We start from the raw sequence: 26,131 nt of genomic DNA, 5'->3' as shown, positions 1-26,131 counted from the left end.
ACACACACACACAATCAACACATCAACCTCAACAATATAAGGTTTTTGCTGTATTCAGTTTCTTTCTACACTTTGTCTTTTAACACACACCTACAAAACAAACTATTTATTGTTTTATAAAATCAATTTTGCTACATAAGTTAAGGAATACATTTTGCCGTTTAGTTGAAAATGCAATAAAAATAAAAAATGCACACACTCACACAAAAATACAAATGATAAAGAGATTCAAACATGTACTCAAAAGCGCAGACACTTGAAAAGCCAATTCAACATTTTGAAATATAAGGTTATCGGCTCCCTCACTGAGAGTTGGATTAGACGATTGATACGACTCTCGACATGTGTCCGGTAAATATGAACATATAGCCAGCAGCTGCTTAGCTTAGCTTAGCATAAAGACTGGAATCTGGGGGAAACAGCTAGCCTAGCCCTGCCTAACCAAAGGCAACCACCTCAAAAACCAAAGTGTAGAAACGACACCGTAATTTTATGGCAAATTATGGGCTGGACTATTTTGTGGATGGGTCCAATACCTGGAATCATCTCTGTGATGTTGCAAAACAACCAGTAGAGACTCCAGGAAGTCACACCTCCATGTTGAACGGGTTCCATTACTATGAGATGTATGTAGCACATGAAATCACTGTCTGTCCTCATTTACAGTAACACAACTGGCTGTCAATTTATTATAACATTCATACTGTTAAGCAAACGCCAGTCCTTCCTTTTCACCCTCCCCTCTCATCGCATATACAATTATCCACTCAGTGTGCTGGGACCGGTGTCAAACCTGCAGTACCCAGGACGTTGCGCACACATTAGCCCGTGTGTTAGCAGTCAGTCCTTTTGAGGTCCAGAATGAATGCTGGGGTCCTTTTCCGTCTCCACGTGCCAGCGGGTAGAATTTTAATAATTGACGGCCAAATTACAGAGATTCTGCAGAAATCAGACAGGTTAATAGCCTGCGTAGAAGACAGGAGAAAATGTGTGTGTGCGTGTTGGAAAAAGTATAAGTGCACAATATGTGTGTGAAAGAGTGAAGAAACAAACGATACATCTACTGTGTATATGCTTTATTTTTTATGCCATAACCTCTACTCCTTCTCTCCATTTAAAGAGAAAGAGCCGCGTCCCTTGATCTTGCTAATTGTGAGAGGTTAGTCATGCATTAAACTGATGAGCTGTGTGGGGGAGCCATTTACCATTAATGCCTCGATGCATCTTAATGGGGAGATAAATTCTAATAAAGCAGTGGCACAAACATACAGAACGGAGATGTGAAGATGTATTTTACATCAGGGGAGAAACTAGGTCCAGTAAGAAATGAACCGTAGGGTCTGTGAGGGCGGCTTGAGTGCACATTTTCTTTTTCAACAATACACACCAGTAACACACACTGTCATCCAACTTCTGCTCAGTACAAACATCCTCCAGTTGGCCACTCAACTCCACAGCACCAATATCCATCTATTTGCCTCTCTTGTGTATCTTGACATACAATTCACGCGCATGTGCACGCGCACACACACACACACACACACACACACACACACACACACACACACACACAAATATCTCCTTTATCCTTGCGGTTTTCATCATCATTCTCTTCAAATGTGAGAGAGAACATAAACTACACAAAAAGAGGACGAATATTAGTCTGCCCCAGACTGGGAGGAAATCCAAACAAAATGATTTCTATGTTTTCCTCAAAAAGACACACAAAACACCTTTTCTCTGACCACAAAAGACTGTCATCATTATCAGTATTGACAGATTCCAAAACATGGCCGCAAAAAAAAAGAAAAAGAAAAAAAAAAAGAAACGATAGTCATATCTACTTTCTATGCATTGGGTGAAATCCACAACACTGAGGCAGCATTTTCTATGCATGAGTAACAGCCAGGAAGCAATCTTTACTGGTATTGTCGATGCGCAGTGCTCAAAGGAGAGGAAATCGTTCAGAGTGAGTTGAGACTGAAAAACAAGGTGTTGAAAATAAGTCCAAGCAACTTCAAGAGTTGGAAACAACAACAGTTAGACTGGAGCAACAGGCATTACACTGTTTGTATTAATTGATATGTTGGTGTGACCTAATAAAAAAAAGTTGTGGGAGATACATTCTTACATCATATACTTTATTTCTTTTTGTGCTTATAGAGAAGACGTGTCCTTTGCAACTGGCTACCCTGTTTTTTTTTTCCTTGCTTGTAAATTGCTTGTAAATTGCTTCATTTTAGCCTTTTGACTGTAAAATGAAACATCTCAAATGATTTGCCTCTTCATGAAAAAAGCTTGGTTTTGATTCTGACACATGCAATCACATTAGGAGTGCACTACTTTCCACCTGTTCAGTCCCTATTCAAGCCTGTCAATTTGGCAAATTTCAAAAGCCTGTTGATTTCAGCATCAGCAACATTTTCCCACTAAAACTGCCACTTATCCATCAAGCAGAGCTACAAAGTGGTAAAAAAAAAAAAAAAAACATACAGAAAAATTCACATTCGCACTCACAAACTGCAGATCATTGCTTGTATAAAAGAACCAACCACAACTGACAGAGTGTTAAAGAAACGAACAAGGACATGATGTAAAAAGAGTGCCAGTGATGGAACTCAGTTTTTCCCTCAACTGTATCGAGCCACTTATTCATCAATATCTTCTTTTCTTAAAGTCAAGGCAATCTTTTCAATTTAAGTTGTCCTGTGCGCTTTGTGGAACAAAAAACATGTTATTCAGAGCTCAAATGATGAAAGAATGTGAATCACTATTGGCGTTTTGAAATGAAATGGACTGTCCATTTCGTTTCAGAAAAATAACAAAACAGAAAATAAGAAATGGTTTGTAAACATCGATTTGTTCGTCACCGCACAAAAACTGTAAATCTGTTGGCGCTACTAGACAGGGACACACAGTCCTCCAACATTTTTTATTGTCATTAACTCAAGTTCATGCATAAACTACTGTGCAAAAAACACACAATTGATATCACACGTATTTGGTTTCTGTTGACCTCTTTAATTATGGTTAATGTGTAACACGGTGGGTGGATTGATTAGCAACGACACCTCACAGCGAGACACTCCTGAGTTTAAATCAACTGTTTGGCCACAGCTTTTCTATGTGGACTCTGTATGTACCCAACCTATTGCTAAATGCTCGCTGTGATTGACTACTACCCTTTCCAACCAGGGGTAAAGATAATGGATGGAAAATTAAAGGTGAAGAAATTTCCTCAAGGTGTTACTGAGGTATCGTGTTCACCAGAATGGGACAAACAGACGAACAACCCGAAAATGTAACGCCTCCGGCTCTGGCTGTCGCCGGCGTGGAGGCATGAATAAAAAGAGTTTGAACCAGTGAGATCAGGTTCAGGACACAAACACGATGGAGCTGGAGTGGGGCGACTGTGTGACTGTGTAAGCGAAAGAGGAAGGAGTGGGTGCGCAGAGAAACATGCTGCAGTTCATCAGACAGTCAGCGGTGGAGTTCCTGTACACACAACTGCAACCTGTGGAACAGCTGTGTCCTCACTACCTCCTGCATGATCGCTTTAACCTTCCCGTCCCTTCATCCCTCTCTTCCCCACCTTCAATATCTTCTTACCTTCCCGTCCTCCCTGCCTCCCCTCCTGTCCTCTCTCTGATTCACAAACAGGACAACAGCTGGAAGCGGATTGCTTCATCCAGGCTTGGCTAGCCACCAACTTTCTCTCTCTGCTATTTTAAGCACCTACCTCCTTTTCTCTGTTTTTCTCTCTCAATTTAGTAGAAAGCATAACAGACACTGACAGATGTTGAATCCCCGCTTTACTCCTTATCCCCTTCTCTCTGTTTGACTCTCTCCTTTCCCCTTGCTCTCAGTTTTATTGGTGAAAATTTGTGCAACAGCCATTGACACAGATGTTGAATGTTGTTCGCAGGACCCAATTCTCTCTCCTCCTTTCACTCTCTCTCTCTCTCTCTCTCTCTCTCTCAGTCTGCACCTGTGCAGACTCGGTGCCAAGCTCCTGTTGAGTCTAAATGGGAGGTCCAAACAGTCCTGGAGCTTAGCTCATGAAAGCAAATCTCCCATTATTATACACTGTATTATGGGCTGTCACTGGGGCGGTCCTGTTTGGAGAGCCACCAGAAACTAAATGATGCGAGAGAGTGAATGTGAATGCGAAACCATGTAAATACCCACATGTGCGTGTGTATACATACATACACAGATGCACAGACACGGTTGACTGTATAACTCCGACCTGCAATTATGTATAATAGACATCTGTTTGAATGAATAAAGCTTCCTATTCTCCATAAATGCTCATTGTCTGAAGTTTAATAAAGGCTCATAGAGTTATTCGGGAGCTGTGGATGTCATCCACCATTATATCTGACCCAATCTCTTTGTGGCTATTTTCTCCTTATTGCTCTATTGTTTTTAATAATCAAAACATAAAATGAATGAATCTACTTATTGAAGTTGAATGCCCCCATGACCTTTCATCTCCTCTACTGAGATATTTTAAGCTTCCTGAAAACACTCGATGTCAGAATCAACTACAAACACCTTCACCGTCACAGGCAAAATGAGTTTCAGGTGTTCAACACAAGGTTTTTTTTAGGACACTGATGCGCAGCTGTGCCTGTTTTAGCTGGAAGGAATCTGTTGTTGCTCCTCTTTTTCCTCTCTGACCAATGAATGCATCATCTTTGCTTTTTGTGATTTTTTTCTTCTCAAGAACTTGGTGGGGTTTTCAAAATAAAGTGTGTGCGATAGGTTTAACATTACTATGTGTTCGTCAAATTTAACTGGACATTTTAGGATAATGACACTCGATACGTCAATGAAAACTCTATGTAAATCCATTTAAAGGTGCTATATGTAAGTTTTTTATCACTAAATAGCAATTGTTAGCATTTACAGCTGTTTATTTTCCAGTCTAGAAGTAGTTCACCATCAAACTTCATTCATTTACTTGCCAACATCTGTCTCCAGCTGTGGAAAGCAACGCCAATGTTGACTCTTGTTTTGCTTCTTTTTCTATCACTTCTTTTCTTCTACTGAAGTTAGCATGCTAACCAGCTAGCCCTGGTTTGACTGGCCCGTGTCATCACCTCCCGATAGCGAGTCACTGTAGCTGGTTGCTTTTATTTATGGTGTACATACAGTACCCTGTTACATAGATTATTACAGATTTGTATTTATAATATTCTGTATATATTGTGTATGTATGGTTGATGGTTGCCATTGCCTCCTAGATGTAGTGGTTGTGTCATATGTCAAACTCTAAAATAAACAATAGCTGAAAGCTGAAAAGAAAATCAGCCATAGAGAATATGAGCGCAGGTGGGAGGGGATGGTACAAGTTGAGGATGAGAATGAGCAGAAATGTAATGTGAGTGAGTGAGTGAGTGAGTGAGTGAGTGAGTGAGTGTGTGTGTGTGTGTGTATGTGTAGACCGAGGGAGAGGAGATGGGGGGGGCAGGATGGAGAGGAGCGAGATAGCTGAAAATGAGTGTGAAACAGATCGGAGGCTGTGTGCAGAAGCAGCAGATGGACTGGGGAGCAGCAGAGCGAGGCGGAGGAACACAGCCTTTGTTCTCCCTGCTGTCTGTCTGCCTCCGTGTTTTTGTCTGTCTACCTACCTTTCTGTCTGCCTGCCTGTCGGTTTGTTTGGAAATGTTTGAACACTCACCAATTCGCTCCTGCTCTCCTCATGTCCTTTCTTCTCTCCTTTCCCTCCTCTCTCACTTACTCAAACTCGCCAACTATCCCATCTCTGGTCTTCGTCTCTCTCCTGGTCGCTGCTTCTTTCTCCTGTCTTCAGGTCTTACCAGTCTATTTTCCTTTTTTCTACTAATTCCATTCATCACCTTTCTTTTTTTAAAAAAAAAAAAAACTATTTTCCTCACTTTACCTCTATCTCACCTTCCCTCCATTCTCTCTTACTTTGACCTCCAAGCTACCTTTTGTTTCGTGTTGCCTCTTTGTACATCAACAATTCCACTATCATCTATCCTTCTACTCCACAGCGTCCCTGGGGACCTTGTCGACCACCTATCCCTCTCTTTCTCTCTCCCTTTCCGTTCCCCTTCCTCTCTCACAGCCCAGATGTTATGGCACATGCCATTACACCTCCATGCCATTACTGCTAATATCTCACTGGGGTGAAAGTAGGTACGTGGCAGAGCTCATCTGTGACATTTCCTCTCACAACACTGACATACACACTCACACTTGCGCACGTGCAGCGTAGATTGAACGGGCAGAGGAATCTTACACACTAAACCGTGCAAACTCACAATGTTTGGGTTTTATTTGAGGTTTTATTTGAGTCTTTTCCTCATCTAGTTTTGTATTGTAAGATAAAGATTTTAAAATTCATGTCAAACAATCTGTCTATCAGCAGACAATATAAATGTTTTGTTTGGGTTGTTTATGTTCATGTTCAATTTACAGTGAAAACGATGGTTATCCGACTCTGAGGCGGCAGATTCAAGTAAAAATGTTTTGATCATTGCTTGCACACTTAAAAAAAAACAGATGTGTGTGTGTGTGTGTGATTTTGTGTGAGGCACCCTCCAAAGATCATCATAGTTCTCCTCACAGCAGAGGAGTGCAGTGCCATGCCGTGAACAAAGGATTAGGAGGAGACTGCGTGTGTGTTTGTGTGTGTGTGTCTGCACACATAACCCTATATCCTCGGGGCTGACTGCTGCCTAGCCTCTATTCTCTCACCATCCATCTCGTGCTGTGTGTGCATGTGAGTGTGTGTACACGCGTGCGCACTGATGCTATCATCATATTAACATAGATGACAATCTGGCGCGAAGGTGCTGATCAAAGATAAATTTCCCTCCCTGGCTCGCCTCCCGTTAATTACGCCATCTGTGTAGGAACGTAGCGTCCCGAGCGTGGGGGAGGCCGATCCGTCAAATGTTCCCACTCTCCGGCGCCGACAGGAATTCACCAGAGACTGATCGCCTCCAACCCTCAGATAGGTTACACACACATGGCCACAAAGGGCACACACATTCAGTTCTTAGTAACATATAGTACACACGCACACACACACACACACACACACACACACACACACACACACACACACACACACACACACACACACACACACACCCCTCACTAAACTGTTATTGTGCTGTAAAACCTCAAACCCATCTCCCTCACGCACACACAAACACTGATGCACGCATACACACAGCACCCTTAGCTCACCTCTCACCACCAATCAAACACATTTCAGCACCTTTCATATAGCATTCGACTCAAGTCTCTTTGACATAATGCCATTTGGCTTGTGTCAAACACAGCTTTCAGAGAGCTTAAATCTTTAAGTTGCACTTGGCTTAGCTGGAAGCCGGCAGCAGAGCTCATGTATATGAACTAAGAAAACTCCAGCTCCGTTATTGGGTCTTACCCGAGCGGCAACCTCCGAGGCTGAAAAATGAAGCCAACATGGAAGTACCAAAAACGGAACTTCTTCAAATGGCCGCTTGAGGCTGGCTCTAAAAAGTGAGTCAATCCCCATAGACTCTCATGTTAAAATGCTTAATTTTACAGCAGAAATGTGTGGGTGACATCACGCTGGCTGCATCCATCTTTATTTACAGTCTATGGTTGTACCACGGCAATTAGCAAAAGTTACACATAGAAATTAGATTCATGTACAACTAATCTGCAATGGCAAAAATATTTAGTAAGAAACAGGATACGCTTTTGATCAACATAAAGAGGAAATATACTGAATGTGTGCAGGAGCTGTGTTCTACCTGAGCAAAATGTTCACTGTGAACAAATGACAATACAAAATCCACACCTGCAACTAAACCCTAGTAAACCTTTTATGACAACACTTAGGCGACTCAAATCACTTTGTTGGGGCCAAGGAATTACATTTTACATTTATTGAACTAAACTGTAATGTTAGCCTCAACATACAGTAACAGCACAACGGACAGGGGATACAAACCCCGGTCTCAAGCTTTTGTAGAGTTATTATTTAGTTATTATTACAATTATGCTTAGAATATAAGCAATGTAAACATCTTTGCATACACTCAGAATGGTATTATGGGTAACCTTGAGTAGCAGAGGCTTGTAGAGGAGCAGAACTTATATCATACAGCCTAACATACCTTAATGAAAAACAACAACATGTTTTTACATGCAAATATACATGTAACATTACCTTCATGCAGCCTTGGAAGAGATTATGGCTTCAAAGCTGGTGTTTCGTTTGTCCAGATATTTACTCTGACTCACTCCCTACAACTCGCAGCATGAGACCACATTAGTAGTACAGGAGCATTTTTGTGGGAGATGAATTTGGAATAATTTCAGTGGACTTGGTTGAAGATCTGGGTGAGGGTCGGTTGAGCCATAAAATACAACTATAGACGTGTGCTTCATTACATTCATTTGTATTCAACATGAGAGTAATCCTATCAGTGACTAACAAGGTAATTATATCACTGTCTACATGAGGGTAACATGGAACACCATTCCCAATAGGTTGGTTACTAAGTGCTTTAATTGACAGATATAATCTAGTGAACACAAAGCAACGTCAAAAAGAGGGTCATCCCCATAATGCGATATCAGACGGTCATCTCAGAGGCACAGATAAAACGCAGAGAACTAATTATTAGTCAGAACAAATCCTCCACCAGCATCAGTAAACACACAGTATAGCTGTGCCAAGATGAACTTCCTTCCTCCAGAGAAAGGGTGAAACAGAGAGGCAGAGAGGGATTGGTGCCCCGTGCCCCACGCTTGTGCCAGATGTGTGAGGTGTGCTTTATGAGGGAGCGCTTGGCACAAAGGGGTACGGAGACGGAGAGCCACACCCCATTAATCTCCTTCTTCTGGGATGCCACGATGCTTTAAGAGTCGTCCACCCCCCCCCGTTCCTTTACCCTTCTATCCTCATCGCCTCCGCTCTCCCATCATTCCATCAATCCTCCCATCTGCTACGCTGTAAACCAAAGACTTTTTTATTCCTCTACACTTTTCTAAATGAAATCAGCTTCCATGCCTTCATTTGACTCACTCCATCACTTACTCATCCATCCATCCATCCATCACTTAATCTAATTTCGTTGTGGTTCCCCTCAGAATCTCTCATCTTTTCCTCATCCCCTCCTCCAGCGCTCCCACCAGTCAAATGAAGCGGTCACAGCTGTGCAGCCATTTGACCAGTGGGGAACCCTCAGGGCCTTCGAGGCCTTCAGACAAGGCCAAACATATCAGCATTTTAAATGTTATATTCAGTCCATCTTATTTATTTTAATAATTATTCTCTTCTTACTGTAATCTTAGCTTCATTTTCTATCAAGACTGCTTCAGAAATGAAAGGGCGATATGTAGTATTTATATCTTTATGCGTGTTGCTACGCTTTAAACTGGTCACCAGTGAGCAAGATGAAAAGAGTGAGCTGCTAGCTGCCGTGCAACTGGTAAAATGGATCCATCCCGTCTCATCCCCGGGCTGGTGCCCCTGTAAGTGATACATCTTTGCTGATCGGAGCAGGAGACGATAAATACTCTATACTATTGCAGAGTCATCTAACCCGGGAGTGAAAGCTCATACTCTTTCAGATTGCTAACAGAAGATGTTAGCAGGCATTAGCAGGTTTTTTGACCAGTGTAAAATGGGTTATGGTTTTAACCTGTTATATTATAAAAAATAAAAAAAAAATAGCAAAACAACAAAAATATTGGCCAAGTTACACAAGAAGGTGAGGAGTCACAGGGAAGTGGGGTGGAGGTCACACTGATCACACCATTACGATTATTGACTAAATCATTGATCAATAGTCTCTTTAGAAGAAAGAAGATGAAAGATTAGGCTTAAGATTTAACCCATCAGTTGTTGTTTTGGTGTCTTAGAGAGAACAAATAAGCACATACACACACCTCATTCTACGAGCACTAAAAGAACAATGCAGGTGTAGGTAAGTAGGTGCTGCCGACACTCTCCGTTTTTGATGTGCGGGAGTGTTTCCTTTGAATTCAGAGGTCAGATGAATCAAATTAACTTTAACTATCAAAGCAAAATAAACGAAACAACCGGTTTGCTTAAAACACAACTTCTTAAAGAATGTTTACATCTCCACTGAGTAATTAATTACCACATCTACCACCTACTGGTGTCCTTGGAGACATTATTGGACAACCAAACTTTAGTCGTTTATGCGCTGGGGCCTTTAAACATGAGCGATGTGCACTCTACCCCCTGCTGAAGCATGTGATTCACACAAGAATCAAGGTCATCATTAAAATTTCAAAGACTTCAAAGCAACACAGTCTTAAGTAGTGCTTAAATTGACCATTAAGAGAAAAAAAATTGAGTTCGCCATCTAAAAAATTCTCTTTCATCCCTTCAATCATTTTCATATGATAAACCTATTGAGGGAAGGTTTTGTGAGGAAAAGCCACGAAGCAAACACAACCAGAGTGCTCTGGGAAGCCAAAGTACATCAGGAGTGTAAGTTTTATTCACTGATGTGTTTTCAAAGTGAATGAGCAGTTCAGTTTCTATCAGTTGCATTTTCCACTTAACCCTAAAATTCCTTATCTGTTAAATGGGATATTTACGGCAAGTTCAATTCAATCCTTGCGGTTACTAAACATGTTAAGCTGAAGCTCTTCATGTGTTTGGGTTTTTAACTTTTGAGAGTCCTGGTGCATTCATGTGTTCGTGCTTACTTCTTCTGGTTGCATTTGTGTTTACGATTATGGTGCACTTTCAGGTCCCAGGCCCCACCGATGAGCGCCAGGCTCTCCCAAGATCCTCCTGGAGCTTTCCCAGATGGCCTGCAGAACTCCTACCCGTCTCTGGACTGGCATCGCTGCCAGGAACCACGCTCACTCGCAGGGCACGCAGACTGGGGACTTGGCACATCACTCTCTCCCAGGACAAAAGAGACAACTTTTGGAGGTCATCTGAGTGTTCTTGGACCAGCTGTACTTTTACCAAACGCTGGCTTTACATTTGTCAGTTTGAGAGATCTGGCAGGAGATGTTGCAAAATCTGGAAATGTACAGTTATATTTTCAGCATTTATTAAGTTACATTGTGCAACAGTAGAATAAGCTTACTGTCCCATATCATTAAACCAAGCCATGCCTGTAATGAAACCACTGGCCAGGACAGGAATGCAGACTATGGAGTTCCTCCAGGCTTGTACTGTTCTTACTATGGCATTTCAGGTCAGGGGAATCTAAACATTGTGTGGAGATTTAAACAGTAGCAATACGCTGAAATGCACCAGTAGAGTAGATATTTGATACGGTATGCATTATATTATTTTAGAGCAGACAAAATCTAATTTTTCTGTTGAGGTTAAGTCTTTTAAACAAATACATTTAAGCATGACTACTAACCAGCTGCCATATGACTGAATGCACACTATTCTAAGTTTGAGGCAGCAAATCTGCAGCAAAGCAAGGTGACTTTCAATAATCACCTGTCTTGACTCCTGAATTTGCATGAACCCATTGTGCCTCCACAAACCATGCGATGTCTGTCTTTGGCAACTTTTTCAGTTGAGTTCTTTTTTTTTTTTATCACAACTCCAAATGTGGTGTCAGGAGAAAATGGGCAGAGATGAAGATAGGGAGCAGAATTAAATGATACGGAAATTAGAGTAGGCATAAATGACTCGGTGAGGGTGAAGGACGGAATAAATTGGATTGGACTGATTCTGGAGCCAGCAGATAAAATCCAGCAGGGATAAAAGAGGACCATCTATGGTGTCACATGGAGCAAGATGTGTGTATGTGTGTGTGTGTGTGTGTGTGTGTGTGTACACCAAAATTCATTCATTTGTTCATTATTAATAGATTATGCCTCTTTCTCTCTCTCTGTCCCTCTGTCTGTCTTGACTCTCGCACACACACACACACACACACCACACACACACACACACACACACACACACACACACACACACACACACAGGCATAGGAGAAATGTGTATGTATCTTGGCATGATGGCGAACTTGCTGTCCTGGATACTTTTCCTGTTGTTGTTTTCCTGCTGGGGTGAAGTTTTGAACACTGTGCATGCATTGCTGTGTGTGTTTGTGTGTGTGTGTGTGTGTGCTCCTGGTAGTGGTGGTGGTAGTGGGGTTAAGTGGGGATGTTGCACGATGTGTTGCTGTGATAAAAGGCAACTCCTGCATGATGCCATCTCTGGGAACCTGACTGCCCAACCATCACGTCCTCCAGCTGGAGAGGTTGGAGTCTCAAACCAGGCTTGTTCCCTGTTGCACCTGTTAGCCACTATCCACCATTTTTCTTTGTGTGTGTGTGTGTGTGTGTGTGTGTGTGTGTGTGTGTGTGTGTGTGTGTGTGTGTGTGTGTGTGTCCCCTCCCTGGAAGTTGTGTTTATCTGCACGGCACAACATGCGAAAAGAGTGAGAAGAAAATGGGTGAGAAGGAAAAAAAACTGAACGTTAGGAGGGAATATGATAGGAGGAGCCAAAGGAAGACGAGAAAATATGTTTGTGTGTGTGTGTGTGGGGGGGGGGGACAACAAAAAAAGAGAATGAAAAAGAGTCAGAGAAGGTTCCAGACCAAGAAGGCTACTGGAAGAGCATCCAGGGACACACTCAAAGGCAAGCCCTGAGGGGAGTAGAGAGAGGGAGGAAGACAGAGAGTGCATGAGGGGGTGAATAATCCTTTTCCCCCAGGGGACTTATAGAGCTCCTGACCACAGACAAAGACAATCAGACATTCAACTGTTGATAGAGAGAGAGAGTGTGTCCTCTCGCTGCCCCATGCATGTGCCAGATGTGTGGTCAGAGTCAGAGCAGGAGCAACAGGGAGTATGACAGCAGCTCAGGCCTCACGTGGCTCTGACCTGCTGAAGTATCCTTGAGCTAGACTTCAAATTTCCACCAGGTCCAAGGGAGTGGTCATGCAGCTCAGTTCGCCTTTCACACTCGAGCTAACAGACACAGGTGTTAGGTTCGTGTGTCAATTCGTCTAAAAAAGGCGAGATGGTGTGCGGCGGCGGTGGTATTCTCCTTCTATTGGAGTCTTTTAGAGTCAATTTGCGTTTTGGATCGGACATCACAACCTCAAGTCTGTTCACTCGGGGTCGGTACTCCTTTTAGACTGAGCCAGGCAGGTTTTCGTCTGGTTCGTTTTTGGATTGTGTCCAAAAACAGCAATTTATCCCCCTTATTTTATCTACTCATGAGTCATTACGTTTAAATCATCCTCACATGGTAATGCTGTAGTTTGTACATACCACAGTAATCGATATGATAGAGAATGATGGAAAAATTGCGATGTGATGCACACAGGCGAACCCCAGCGTGAACCCCTGTCAAAAAGCTGGAACAAAGTCAAAGTCAGATGACCTCTGTGCCTTCTGTTAAAAGCTACAAGTTCTTTAACTTACCCCTGGGTACTGAGACCTCCAGAGCGAAGCGTGAACGGTGCCTGGTGAGTTGCTTTAATTACTTCTCTCCCTCCCTTGCCGCTAATACCTTTATTTTATTAGGCCTGATCTGATTCATATGCATAGCGCAGACATAATTTTGATTTGAAATTCTTTCTTATCTGCGGTGGCTGGGACTACCCCTGCATGACTGCATCCAAAATCAATTACCTTGCTTAGTCCCCTGGCGAGCATTTGGCGAAGAACAGAGTGGCACAGTGTGCAGACTCTATCACAAACTTTTAACCTTAAAGACAATGTTGTTTTTCACTTTGAAGGACATCTCTAATACTGGAGTGATGTGGTGTTTTATGGATGAGGAGATTGTTGTATCACTTCAAAACATTCCCTCATTCAAATCCCTCACTGTGACAGCTGGTTAGAAGCAGCGGTTTTGTCATGTCAGTCAGAATGCAACGGAGACGAGAAGTGAATGCAAAACTTGACTTTTAAAGCCCCAAGCTGCCATCCCTCCTCACCGACTCCACCGACAGAAAAGCTGTCTGCTTTCCACACAAAACACCCAACCTCTGTCTGGCAACATACATGCTCATAAGTCATCTTGCCATCATATTTACAGAGGGGTAACACCTGTGTTAAACAAACATCCCCAAAGATGTTTGGCTATTCATTTGCAGTAACTTCTCGTTATGGATCCATTATGGAAAGCGCCCAATGCACCGGGGTGTAATGACACAGGCGATGCTTGCTGTAAAACAGAGGCATATGGCTAAACTACACAACATTAAACATTTTGGAGACTGTGCCTCCCTGGTGCCTAAATAGCACAGCGCTTTGGTAAATAAACCATTATGTAGTGTGAATGACTTATGGACACGCATACCAAGCTGTGCTTCTTAACCACCTATATACTGTATAGCACGTCTATCTGTCCATCTGTTCAACCATCCATTTTGGCAGGTCACCGTGCCAGAGGACTGAACGGAAAAGCTAAAAATCCATTTTCCCCCGCTGCGTCCTCCGACCTCTCTTTAGGGATCCCGAGGTGTTCTCAGCCCAGCAGGAATATCTATAATCCCTCCAGCGGGTCCTGGCCCGCTGGAGGGACTACCAAGTGACCCGCTCACTTGGTAGTTATTGGAGAAACTCCACACAGAGCTGTACAAGAAATGTCAAAACCAGATGCCCAAAATCATCTCAACTGGCTCCTCACAATGTGGCAGTTCTCTACCTTGAAATCTAAGGCACTCGTCAGCTCCAGAGGTTGAGCTCTGACCCCGGCCAAGCAAACCTCTCTGTTTTCGGTACATATGGCTTCATCAACATGCCGTTGACGTTATCTTTATATTTTACCCTGGATGCAATATTTCATTTTCATCCCACTGAGGACAATTTGACTTTGATTTCAGTACAGTGAAAATGGCGTCAGATTTCACGCAGCTTCGTTTAACAATTTGCTGGAAACTCCCCAGTCCAGCTACAGTCCGACAAAGACATAGATACTCGCCTAAAGCCACCAAACTGGAAGCTCATCGATATTTCCAAGTGATTCATAATCGTGTCCAAAACTCCAATCAAGCTTGATCTCAAGTGTTTATTGCATAAAAAGGTCTTATGCACCTTCTAGATAGCTGCAGCAGGAGGTTAAGCACATGAAATTTTCCAACATGTACATACGCATACATGTGTGTGTGATCACACTCATACACACAATCTGCAGGCAATCATCAGCTAGCATCACAACGGCACATTTTGCTGTAAGCTTAAGTGGCCTCACAGCCTGCCTCTGCATCTGCATCTACTTCTCTGTGCCAACCATGTAAACCCCCTCAGTCATGCAGTTCCAGCCATTTCTGTGTGATTGATGTGAGTGCTTAGCTGGGCGACAGAGGTCACAGTGCCTGGGAGATTGTTTTAGCCCTACCTGCTCCTCTTTTCCACTTCCATCTCTTTTCTGTTTCTCTCTGTTTCTCTCTCTCTCTGCCCACCTGGAGTGTCGTGAACCCTCTCTACACTCCACCACCTAATTATATCCTGGACGTGTAAATGTATTCATATTCATGAAGGCACAGATGCTAAATTAACTGTGGCAGGGACACGTCGCACTGTGCCGACTGCACAATCTGCTTCCCTCACTTACAGAAAGGAGGGAGGGAGGAAAGGGGTGTTGTAGCTGGGGGAGAGAACACTGAGAGGGGAAAGAGAGTTAAACAAAGAAGGGAAGAAGAGGAGGAAAAGAGAGAGATAAAAACAAAGCAAGAAGGAGAGGAGGAAGAGAGGGCATAGGAGAGGATGTGCAGAGAATAACAGATGAGTAAGAGGAAGGAGAAAAGGCAGCCATACTTGGTTCAGCGGTGTCACAAGGTGACAAAGTCAAAGTCACTTATTAAATTTCAGCAGTGCCTCGAGTCACCTGAGATGTCACCATCGGCGATGCCGCCGAATGCCCCCACCAGGCCCGTGCCATCCTGGAGTGAGCGCACTCAGCTGGTCACATGGGCCTAGGCCGTGATGAGTGACAAATCAAAAAGCCAGAGTGCATAAAAACTTGGAGCCGGTGGCGGCAGAACGGCGCATGGGGAACTCAGGGGCAGATGGAGGGAGGTGCAGCGGTGCGCAGCGAACAGATGGCCGTTCCGAACTTGATATATGAAATTAATAACGTTTCTCAAATAGAATTCAGAAACAGGAATACATTACCTGAATTTTAATAACTGATTTTCTTTTTTTTGAGGAGGAGGAGGAGGAGGAGGAGGAGTGGGGGTAGAGGGGGAAATTTGCATGTCAATGAGAAATCTGGGGGGTAAACAAATATGCAATGTGTCCAATTCTAATGGTTGTTCTCTCTCTCCTCCTATAGGAAAGCAGACAATAGAAGATAAATGATGGCAGTAGTATTGTTCAGAAAAGTTGGACACAATCATGGTCACATCCTCTCGTGGTCGGTGGAATTACTTTCACATTTGGTAACTTTCTTGCAGCTAAGAGCTTATTATATTTCCAACTTAAGCATTCCTTTACATAGAGTTTATGAAAATGAGTGACTCTTACAACACTAATAAAGGCTGAACTTTTCCTCCACTGCCTGAATGATGAAAGAAAAAAAAAATTGCCTTGAAACTAATGTTGACTGGCTGACTTTCACATTTCTGCTCGAGGTCTTTCATTCACGTAGTTTCAGAAATTTAGTTTTTGTGAGAGGATTGGCTGCCTCAACAAAGAGTGTTATTCACTTCTGCTTGGATTTGCACCCACCAAAAACAGAACCATGCATACTCACAGACCTACAGTACTATGAAGTACACTCTTCTGACACAGTGGTTATTCAGGGGCAGAGTCTATTCACTTACCTAGAATAGGGTTCTTTATTTTTTTTCCATTTCACGCTGAGCTCAGTAGGAATGTGATGAAAGAAAAATTAAAGTGAAATTAAAATCAACCATAATACCATTTTGCAGAACAAGTGAAAGCAAAAAAAATATATATATCAATGCATCAATGGAAAAGCTGTGTTTACAAAACAACCATAGAAAATTTACATTTCATATCTGCCATCTATTTATTTCTTTATATAATGACACCCTGCTTGTTATTTGTCTGAGGTCACAGCAGGAAGTCTTGTGAAAGTGTAGGTATGTGAACCTCATTTGTAGATAAGACAAATTACCATCTGATTAATACATGTCTGACAGAACAGGTGGTTCCCAATGTGTCTTTGCTTTTTTAAAAAGCACCTTCTAAACCAGTTGATAGAGGGACGTAATAATGAAGATAAAACAGCTTTAGGATTTTGTGCATATTCTGCCTTGTAGTACAAATGTGTATCTCTTTACTTGCGTCGGTATCTGTGTAGTGATGTATTATGCATTCATGTCTGTCCAGAGAATACGAAGCTACAGCCAGCAGTCAGTTAGCCGGTCTCCGCCGCTCGGCTGGCAACCTTTGTTACCTTTGGACAAAGCATGGCTACCCGTTTCCCCCTGCTTCCAGTCTTTATGCTATGAGCTTAGCTGCTGACTGGAGCTTCATATTTAATGCACAGATATAACAGTTGTATCAATTTTCTCATTTAATTCTCAGCAGAAAAGAAAAGCAACATGTTTCCCAAAATGTTAGACTTTTCCTTTAACGCATTTGAGGGGAAATGAACTGGAGCGTCCTTTCTCTGGAGTCAGAGTGATCTAATGAGGAATGACTGCTTTATTGCTGAGCGCACACACGCAGACGTTATTTAACTACTGAAGCCTATCGAGTCTATACCAAAATATATCTTTACTAATATGCCTAGTTTAAAAAAAGAATTAACTTTTATAGCCTCTAAATTTAACACAAAGATGTCTTCCTACTAAAGTTGTAAATCAAACTTGTGTGTTTTGTAGTTAAACAAATGATCCTGTCAATAGAAAGCAATGCAGTGGTACTTTTACTTTAATGGTGTCAGGTTTAAGTCTTCAAAACTTAAAGTCTGAGCCAGGAGTCTATATAGCTCGATAATGCAGGGGTAAGATTTTGGGGCACTGCAGATTGCCAGTTTTTCAGCTGTGTGAAATTGGGCCAATAGAGTAGTCAGTGCAAATAATAGGCTGCAAGTAAAGAAAAACTACTTTTAAAATGTTTGTTAGCAGAACTGTATATTTTCTTAGCCTCAAAATGACGCCAGTGTATCCAGGGGATTGTGGAACCCACACGCAGCATTTGTGTGAGACTATATGGGCTTAATGCCACATCTCTCTCTCTCTCTCTCTCTTCTAAATAATCCCAGATTTCGAGCAGGAAACTATGGCTCAAGGGTAAAAAAAATGAACAGCACATGTTTGGAGCTGCATCAGTCTGCCTCATCTCCCCCGTACTGTCGAGATGTAATAATGAACAGAAGTGCTGTCTTCAGACGTGATGACAAAGACGATACAAACAAACACAAATGGTTCTGTAAGGTGGACACATATGAATTCATTTTATTCACCTTCCATTATACCTTATTGTATATTTGAAAACATTCATCTCAGGCATAATGGGTGTTTCAATATTCTTCTGTGCGTCACAGGATTATATTTTGGAGTCATTTGAGAAGAGGTCTAGAGGTCTTTTTTTAAGTCTTTGTTCAGACAGTACTGTGAGAAATAGACAGGAAATTAAGGGAGAAAGAGAGAGAAGGGGGATGATGTGCAGCAAAGGGCCGTGGGTTGAACTTGAACCCATGGCCGCTGCGGTCAGGACTAAGCCTGAATTGTACGCGCTCTACCAGGCGAGCCACCGAGGTGCCCAGAGGTCAACAGTGTTGATGGTAGAACTCTGACAAACTGCTGAAACTGATGAATATGCTGCATAAAGCTGGTGACAGTGATACTGTACCTCTGCAATATGTAGTGGGAGTGGTAGCATGAGAAACTTGGAACTGGTTCAGGCACACAGTCTGTTCACCTTCATGGGTAGAATGACAGATGGCACCGGGTAGCTTTCTGCAGCAGAGCATAGCAGTGCAAAGCTACCATGTCATGAGGAAGAAGTTTGCATGTGTGGGAGTTTTTGACAAGCTGTGCATGCACAGACGTTTACACCTGTGCACGCATTCACACACAGACTTTGAGTAAAACCTCAATAAAAAAGGAGTTTATTTTCCCTCCCAAACCAATTGCAAACGCAAAATCCATTACCACCGCAGCGTCATTATCAGTGGCGGTGGGGCAAGTCAGGAGCTTCAAGGTACGTCTCAATCCACGGGGGTACACATTCCCTCCAAAAACAGAAGGTAGAAGTTGGCGAGGCGTTGTGCACATGGAGAGTGTTACTTACTGGTTATTGTGGTGGTCATACTGTGTCCCGTATGGCAGTGTATAAACGAACAGCATGCAAACACCTTCTGTCCAAACATCTGCGACAGGCACATTTTTAGGCTGCCTTCCAAAAACTAAAAAAAGATGGAGGCAGAAGAAAAAAAAACCTCTCTGGCTGCTTGGCTCAGCTCGCTCGATCTCATTCTGCTGGCTTATTACTTTCTTGCTTTTTTATTTTTTTCTTTGTCACTCAAGCTTCTTTGCCATTGCTGAATGAGACACAATGCAACTTTTCATTTAGTTGGAGTTTTCAAGGATGTTTTGCATACTTGAGATTAAGAAAGAACTGATAAAATACCTATCCAGGCAGTCTTGACATTGCATTGTCTTATCGGACAAGACTTCTGCTGGAAAAACTTCAGAACACAAGCTGCCAAAAACAAGCCCTTGGCTCCCTCCTTGGAAAATAAGACTATAAAATAAATGTAATGTATACTGTAATGTATCAGTCTGCGTCTGTGTGAAAACCTGTGGTTTTAAATTATGGGATGCTCTTGCTTTGGATGTGTGCCAGCATGTGGCTAGCAGTGAGCAGCATTGTAGCTTCCTTGCACAGTAATAGGCACAGAAACAATAGAAGGAAGAAGAAAGAATCAGAAAAAAAAAACTGCGAACATCAGCATTTTTTAAAGAGCGTATGTTTTTTCAGTAGTGGCTTTATAGAAATAGATTACTTCAGGTGCTATTTCAAGCTCATCAAGATGACACAGTGGGGGTGGGAACCTGACCAACCATGGAAGAGGTGCATTAAAGGTCCCTGCTTCAAACAATAAGCTTAAAGAAAGAACCAAGTTAAATATCCTTTAAATACATCTTTAAAAAAAAGTTGCACTGAAATTTAAATTTTGTTTTGCCATGATATCAGTATATAATGTATGTCCTCAGTGTTTATTGACTTGTTGTTTTGACATATTACTTTAATTGCAATATCTTAATATGCAGTTAACCAGCTAAGAGGAACAGCGTCCATTAGCTGTTGTTTAGTCCCGTTTGTCCGTTCATTGCTTTGTCACATCGTAAATTACGCAACGTTATTTGAATCAGATGTAAGGTGGGACGGCTGAGGTTACAGGACTACGCATGAGTTTTGACAGTGTGGTCATTGCCACTATTGCAACTCAATAAATGAAAGAAGGAAAGCTAACGCTAGCTAACCCCCTTACTGTCTTAAAATTAAGTGAGCAAAAAGAAACATCTAGATAGATGCTAAGATACGCTAATGAGACAGCTAGCTGAGAATTGAAGGATTAAGCTGGGGCTTGTAGCCTAGACCTAGCTCTAGATGTTTTAACTAAAAATAAATGCACAACAATAACTGCTGTAACCTTACAATTTAGATTTCCCTACACAAAAAGTGAGGTGATGTTTAATTTCAGTTTGACTTTCAGAAATGTTGCCTGTAATTATTTCAATGAATTATACATAAAATTAAGGAAATAATTTTCTGGTTGGGTGAAGGTTTTTTTTTTCCTCAGTAATTTCCTCTAGCTTTGGCATTTAACGATACATAGCTCCTATTTGGTGTTGTCTCTAGTCACTGAACCCATTTTGGCAAAGATGTTTTTAATCTACAAGTTACATGACCTGGCCAATGCTGTATACACAAGTACTTGGCACGACCATACATAGCTGGCCAAAGAGGCGCCTGTTATAAAAATACACAAGTGGAAGCTCGGCTACAGAGACTCTGCTGCTCCTTCTCAAGGCATCACGTCATGCATTCCTTCTGTTTTCACTCATTTTCCAGCATTTTTTGCTGCCGAAGCTTTGCCCCCTGAACACGACTTATAAAAGACATCCAGTGTCAGCCAATTATTTTGGACTTTGATGGTCATAAATCAAGGCTGACCAATAAAAATGAAGACAGCCAAGTATAATGTTCGTGTGTGACTCCAACTGGATTGTAAATGAAGCCAGATGGGCTGGGAGAGTGCCACTGAACAGTGCTGGATCCCATCACTAAATGGCTGTGTGTGTTTTCCCCTCGTGCACAAATTACGGCATCACCTCATTCAGCGGCATAAATCAAAGCCCAAGCTGTGATATGTGCAGGGCATCACTCCATCTCATTACTAAAATAAATTCTCTGGCAGCCTTGGATGTGTGAGCCCCGTTTGAATGGCTGATATTACCACAATCGGTACTTTTGTAGCTGCTTTTATTTTGAAGCAATTTCGAAGCCATTCATGTGATTTCAAGCAAGCTGAGACATTCTTGGAGATGAAACAGACCCTGGGAGTGTTACCTCATAGGGGACCTCTGGACACTTATTGAGGAGGACTGACATGTTTGGATCTGTGAGAGAGCGGAGAGACGGAGGGAGGAGGGTAGGAAGGCAGAAGAAGAGTCATGCAGACAGCAGTGAAAGGGAGCAGGAAGCAGAGATACATCTCATAAAAAGCACACTAGTTGGACAGTGACAGGGAAAAGCGACAGGAGTGACAGATATGAATAGACATATGCATGTGGGCCGACAGACATGCGGGCAGACAGTGATGGCGTTATTTGGAAGCGTTCTGAGGCAGACTCACTGAGCTCCATATTTTCCAGACACACAATGGTGACCTTCATTCATCTGCTGTGACTTCCATCGTAGAGCGAAGAAACAGACCCCTCTGAGGACCTGGCTTTCTCATTCAGTGATAAGACAGGTTCCCCACTTTTAACAAAGAATGGTTTCTCTGCAACCCGTCTCTTCATCGTTCAGAAATTTACAAGGGTGGGTTATAATATTTTTGCTCGTCTACACTCCAGCTCAAAGAGAATATGACAAAAATAACAGTTCTGGGTGGATTTACATTATATGAAAGAGTTTTACATATGGCATTCATGAATGTCTGAGGTCAAGGAGGCTTGGCCAAGCCAAACAAGATTCCCCACTTCACGGGGCTGGACTACTTCATCAGCCGGTAATGAAACAACACAAGGGTTGAAAGATCGTCCTTTCGGCAGAGAATGATTCATGTGAGTCGTGAACAGCCTGACCTGTCATGCTTTCTGCATTATGCTTTCTGAAGGGGAAATACTCTGAAACTGGCACCTGATAAAAGGAAGCTTTCAGTCGATATTTCGGTCTGGCGTTTGATATTGAAGGTCATTGATATGGGTCTGTGAAAGATGTAAGAGTGGTGAGCTCTTTGCAAGGTTGCTGACAAAGTTGGTCAGCTGCCAGCAAAAACAGATCTATAACATTATGCAGTCAGCGGATGGCGAGCGAGCGGCGGTGCTGCCTCGGGCAACTTTCTCTCCGTCTCCATCTCACTTTGCTGGAGATGTACTTTCATCCCTCTGGGAACTGATTAGCGAATATACAGCTGATTGGCGGTCGGTCCAATTTCCAATCAATGTACTGTATGAGATCACAGTGTGTATTAGTTGAAGCCAATATGTTTACTGCAGTCTTCTGGGGATGTGCAAAAGCCTTCAAATTGTTCTGAAACTTTAACATGCAACTTTGATTGCTCTTATTAAATCAAAGATTGCTAATCCTCTCTGAGTTTAATTTTGGATCTGTCCAATCAGAGAAGAGCGAGTACCAAGCAGCTGCATACAGAATAATGCGGCTATGACCTGCTATGCAGCTTCAGTCTTATCAGTTACTGGTTCAGACTAACCTTTTCTCTCTGTAGCAAGACTGTCTGCCTCGTGTTGTACGGGTAACCCTCTCGCAACCCATATCCATGAGCCGCACCACGCACACTCTCTGCCACAATACACACATCATCCGTTACACACTCCAGGAATTGTCGAGGTACGCAACAGCAAGCGTCAAGCTGCAGACAAGTCATACATCTTCTGTGTTTCGCTTGGAGGAAATTGTGGGGGCAGTGTACAGAATTTGTGTGTGCTTGTGTTGGTATTTGTGTGTGTGTGTGTGTGTGTGTGTGTGTGTGTGTGTGTGTTTGTGTGTCTGCCAACATTCATCCCCATGTCTCAAACAAAAGAGCGCATTGGTTCATGTGGAAAAACGAGGACTTAAAGAGGAGCGGACCTGGATCTTATCATTCAGTGGTTTAACACTAGCCAGACCACCGCTCGCTAACTCCAGGCAGCAAATTAGGAGCTGGGAGCTGCTGACTGCACTTGTGACAGGGACGTGATGGAGAGCAGGCAGGCTGGGCTGCTTCACAGCTCGCATGGACCATGATAGGAGAGGAATGCTCCCTGTGTATAGCCAGAATAAGCAGTAAAGGAATGGAAGCTCATATTGGTGCCGTTTTCACATCAAAAGTCCTTTTGGAAATTCTCCGCATGTACATGTAAACAATTTGAACAATGGGACACGTCATTACTACAGGATACTCACGTGCCAACCATCTGTTGCATTAGCCTAGTTACAGATACCAAGACAAACTACATACACACTGGTGAAACCGCACATAATAGAGCAGGTGAGACCTAGTTCAGTTGGGTGTGTGAGAGGAAGGTTTGAGTGAATTTTTTAGTGAATTTTTTGCCCACAATTATGTTGCATATTTATTTTTTATGTACCTTTTTTTTTTTGATAGGATGGATCAGAAGTGGGTTTTTTTTAACCAAAAGCTGTTCAGAAAGTTTTAAAATTAATTTACGTTTCAATTTATTGTTGTCCTCTAATTCAAAAATTGACACGTCAAATGTCAATGATATGCATAATATAACTGTTAAACACAAGTTATAGATGTATGTGTGTGTGTGTGTGTGTGTGGTGTGTGTGTGTGTGTGTGTGTGTGTGTGTGTGTGGTTTAAACTGCCATGCTGTAGAGTTAAACTTAAATTTACAGCCAAAACAGCCCATCGCGAGGCCAGGCATCACTGAGTCTTTGTTTGCAGTATGTTGAGTTTAAACTTCAGATCTCGATGGTTGGGAATAAAGGCCTCAGACTCTGTGGCCGTTGGGGATAAAGTTCACAGCCGCACACACCCTGTCTGGGGGTCAAGCCAAACAGCTGAACGCATAACAGCACATGAACATACTGTACACCGCATAGACTGTATGTACACACACACACACACACACACGCAATGTACACGCTGCAATGACTCCAGGTTCCGGACATGACGGTCTGACCACTGACTCCCATTTTCACTGCTCGTACATTTTCTCTTAGGTTACTTTCCTCGTCCTCTCTCCCTCTTTGCCCTCTTTCACTTTCTCATGCCCTGTCTGTCTCAGTTTCCCCTTCACACACACACACACACACACACACACACACACACACACACACACACACATTTAGTTTTAGGGACATGGCATATACTGTAAAAAATGGAGAAACATCTGAGTCACTGTGTCCATTCTGGACTTGTGTCAGGTTAAAAGACATCCTTCACTGGTCGTCTGTAAAACACCTTGGCTAGACTGCAGAGTTTGGCAGGTTGCCACCATCTTTTTCCACAGGCTGGCTCAACTTTGAAGAATTATGGTCATGGCAATACTTTCTCTCTCTCACTCACTCAGCCCTCTCTCAGCTCTCCAAATGACTTATGTTTTGATTTTATTTTCCACTCACCGTTAGTAAGTTTATATAATATTTTATTTACCCTCAGTTTGTATATCTGAGGAATCACTTTGCTGTTAATCTTTCGCTATTTGAAACCAGTTGTCTCTGTTAAAATATGACTCCAATTCAGAGCTTCGTCCTTTGAAATGAGAGACCAATGAGCAGCAACAGTCAGCACTCAGGGAAAATCCAGATCACTTAACTTCCTGCGTGCCAAGAAGAGTAAAAATGCTCAAGGGATTTTTTATTTTTTTTACACTCACAAAATGTTTGCATGTCGAACTCGGTGTCCCTGACGTTGTATTTCACACAATAAAATGAGGAAGCTGTTGTAGTTTTCCTTGGGTAACCCAGTTTTACTTTAACAGCTTGTTCTCAAATAAGTCAGATGTGTCTCAAGAGATGTCACACATAAATACACACACTCCCACACTCCTATTCTACTAAAATAACTTTGAAGAAACCCTACTTGTATAAACATCTACGTAAACAAAAGTAAAAAAGATAATCTAAACGTCTTCTACGTAAACTTTACTCATCAAAACACAGACGGATAAATCGCCCCATTAGAGTATAACTGACAAAGCTGTATAGACATCTTAACTGAAACTATTTTTCAAAGAGCTGACATATTTTACGTATCAATTCCAAATACGTCCTTTTTATTTTCTTTTTAGAGACAAAGTCCAACAACGTGGTGATGAAGATGAATCATAATTTTTCGGAGTGCTTCTACAATATAAATAATGTTGCTATATTCAACACATGGCGCAGTTTTTGTGTGGCACTGTGTGTGTGTGTGTGTGTGTGTGTGTGTTCACTCAGTATAAAGCAGGCTTGAGTCCAGCCGTCCCTCATGTGATCCCCTGTCTCCATTCCTTATCAACAGCACTTTGTCGTCCCTGCCTCCCTGTCAGTGCTGTGTGTCTGCACCACCTCTCTGCCTGATAGCCAACAGCCACCCGAATACACCTGCACTCTGTCACGCTGCTGCTGCTGCTGCTGCTCGCAAATCCAACGCATCCTCGTTTCAGGGCCATTTGCATTTTGGTCGTATTTTACACACACACCTGAACATTTCCTAAGGAGATGCATTTGATTAGATATTAGAAATGACATTAGTGGTTTTATTTGACTTCGCTTGTTGACTTTACTTACACATTTTACTGGCATTAATAAACTTTATGGTCCTTCGTTATGCATCCCGCACACACAGACCTGACGACAGGGATGTGTTGAGAATGTGAAACGTGAGACTTTCTACCTTCAAACAAACGAACCAGGATGCAAACATAGCCAGTCATTAACGACGAATGTTTCCACACATGGAAACACATTGCAGCAACAAATTGAACAATTAAGCATAGCTGCATGTCTCCCTGTTTTAGTTG

At 42.4% G+C, this 26,131-nt stretch overlaps 1 long non-coding RNA gene across 1 annotated transcript in view; it reads right to left on the bottom strand.

The window, feature by feature from the left end:
- Positions 1–10,477: 10,477 nt before the first annotated feature.
- Positions 10,478–26,131, bottom strand: part of LOC130184042 (uncharacterized) — a 25,290-nt gene continuing 9,636 nt past the window's right edge. The window contains exon 3 of the long non-coding RNA XR_008829916.1: positions 10,478–11,044. This is a non-coding gene — a long non-coding RNA (uncharacterized LOC130184042). The remainder of the gene's footprint in view (positions 11,045–26,131) is intronic.

Source organism: Seriola aureovittata, chromosome 16 (assembly GCF_021018895.1).
Source record: "Seriola aureovittata isolate HTS-2021-v1 ecotype China chromosome 16, ASM2101889v1, whole genome shotgun sequence".
In the NCBI taxonomy this organism is placed as follows: Eukaryota; Metazoa; Chordata; class Actinopteri; order Carangiformes; family Carangidae; genus Seriola; species Seriola aureovittata.
This window is presented reverse-complemented; position numbering and strand designations above follow the sequence as displayed.